Source organism: Cyprinodon variegatus, unplaced genomic scaffold (assembly GCF_000732505.1).
Source record: "Cyprinodon variegatus isolate N-32 unplaced genomic scaffold, C_variegatus-1.0 Scaffold720, whole genome shotgun sequence".
Lineage (NCBI taxonomy): Eukaryota > Metazoa > Chordata > Actinopteri > Cyprinodontiformes > Cyprinodontidae > Cyprinodon > Cyprinodon variegatus.
The window spans coordinates 106,946-109,776 of record NW_015151173.1 but is presented as its reverse complement, the minus strand read 5'-3'; positions in this window follow the sequence as shown (position 1 = coordinate 109,776).

Sequence of the window (2,831 nt, the reverse complement as noted above, 5' to 3'; positions counted from 1 at the left end):
GCTTTTTAGGCACATTATGCAAGAATGCTGCTTGCTGCCCCAATGAATAGTGGCGTTTCTAAGTTGTTGTCAGAGATGGCTGTGATCGACCCAAAAGTCAGTGAGCTAATCCGGAGTATTCCCATTTTAAGTACAGTGAACCCTCGTTTATCGTGGGGGTTACGTTCCAAAAAGAACCCGCGATAGGTGAAATCCGTAAAGTAGAAACCTTAATTTTTCTAGTTATCATACAATGAAATACTCCATACAACATTGAAATCAAGGAACAAAAACTTTTTACAGGCCCAAGCATTTGTTTAACAAATAAAAGTACGGTATAAACATTGTCAACTACTGTACTGTAAAATAATATAGTTATAAATAAACAAGTAATAATTTTAATCATCAATACGAAATGAAGGGTTAATATTGCGGGGATCAGCACCACCCTGCCGTGACTGATTTGAACGGGAGAAAATGAAAACTGATTATGAAAAAAAATACAAAGTACAGTAGGACAATGTGATGGACCGAGCCAGCCAAGCATGAGGACACAGTGGTGGTTGTCAAAAAAACTGTTTTATTTCCCCAAAGTAACAATAATCCAAACAAAAAATTCAGGGCCCTTAAAAGAGGTCAAATGAAGAAATTAACTAAGGGCAAAAAGTTTTAAGTTCAAACATATGAAACCTCAAACTAACTGAACAAACAAAAAACTGACGTGACACACAGCAAACAAAGCGGACTTAAATACTGGCTGATCAGAACAGACTGACATACTGAGGAAGAGGTAGGGACATCTACAACAAATTAACAAAAAATAACTAAACAGTTAGCTTAAGGATTAGACTTAAATAACAATCATTATACAAATTAACAAAATGAGCAAATCACAAAAGAAAGAAGAAGAAATTATGCAACATATTTTAAAATGTGGAGTCCATGGTCTTCCCCCATAGTGGAACTCCAGATGGTACCACCCAATTAGTCAGCCACATTCTCACAGTTGATTGCACTCCCACAACAACAGAAAAGAAAGCAGAAAATATATTAAGCATTTGACAAAATTAAATAAACAAAAGTTAACCAAATGTGCACGCTACAATTGGAACTAATGTCTCCAAAATTGTCAAAATAAACAAACCAATATATTTATGCTACTGTGATTTAAAACTTATGAAAAAGTGGTTGTGTGTGGGGTTACTGACCATGTGACCATCACAGACAAATAGTGACTGACGTGTACAGTACAGTATTTCACTGCTGTTCTGACGGAGCCACTGCATCCTGACTCTGCTCTGTGGCATTTTTTTCTTCTAAAGCCTGCGGTGCAGGTGTGTGTTTTTGAGAGAAGAGCATAGTTATCGGTAGTTGTTGTTGCTCTTTTTTCTTCTAGGCCAAAAGATCCTTATAAACCGACATGCCACTATCGATTATGTTTGACAATAAAGTTTAACAATCCATGATGCAAATCCGTGAAGCAGCAAGACTGTGAAAAGTGAACCGCGTTATAGCGAGGGTTCACTGTAATGTACTATTTAACCACGTATGACCAAAACGTAATCTGGATATAATGGGTTCCATTTGTCGTTATTTTTGTATTGATTAGGCTGTAAAGCCTGTCTGCTAGTTTATGTTATTTATTTGAATATTTAACAAAAAGTAAATTATATGGTAAACTTCTCTATTCGCACTCCTTGTAAGATGCTGTTTTACTTTTTATATTTTATATCCATATGGTGCCTGCTGCTCTTATAAATAGTGGTGTTTCTAAGCTGTTGTCAGAGATGGCTGTGATCAACGCGCAAGTCAGTGAGCTCATCAGGAGTCTGCGGAAGAAAGGCTGGACGACTTTGGCCATCGCCAAACATCTGCAGACAAGTGGGATTCAACCTTCATTGGGCACTATTCGGCGTCATTGCCGTGGTTCTTCTGTGAAGAAGCAAATCAGAAAGCCACGAAAACTGACCAGTCAGGTGTTGGAAATAATTGACACGATCCTGAAACAAGATGACGAGTTGCCGGCAAGGAAAGTGAGAGCGCTTCTACAACAAAGGCACAACATTACGATAGGGTTATGTACAGTGATAAAGGCCCTGAGGGAACTTGGCTGGAATTTTGGGAAGCCCAGATTTACTCCAATGACCCGGGAAAAAAACAAAGAACTGCGTCTACGTCAAGATGAAGAATGGAAGGCTGATGGTGAAAAGTTTGACAACGTTGAAGTGAAGTTGAAATGCAAATAAAAAGCATTTTCTATGAAACATTGACTTTATGTTTCACTTTTATTTTATGGGCTACTATATAAATCTTTTTTTTAAGCAAACCTGTAAAAACCCCATTTCCATTTCTTTCGTTTTTCAAATTAAATAAAAAACTAAAATGGCAAAAAATCCAAACGTGTCTGCTAGTTTAAAGTCCATCTTATTTATTTGAATATTTAACAAAAAGTTATAATGAAATGACAGAAAGATCCGAGCGTTACAGTTACAGTGCAGGATCTATGACGCCGCTGATTGGATACCGAGTTTGGGGAACCCCTTCCGGAAACGGTGATGGAATGACGTTGCATGACCCCCCTCCCTCCCTCTGGGATTCCCAATGGATTGCAGATGCCACACACGCACACAAAATGACAGAAAGATCCAAGCATTTTAGTTTACCACAGATTGGTGAATTTAGATCAAGATATAAGAAGCATTATTTCTGCATAACATGGCATCAAATATCCTGTAGCTATAAGTAGCCTATAATAATCTACTATTAATTAATACACTGCATTTCAACGAAGGTTAATAGAAGAACGGCCGAAACGTCACGGCATAAAAAAAAAAAAAGATACTCACGGGTGT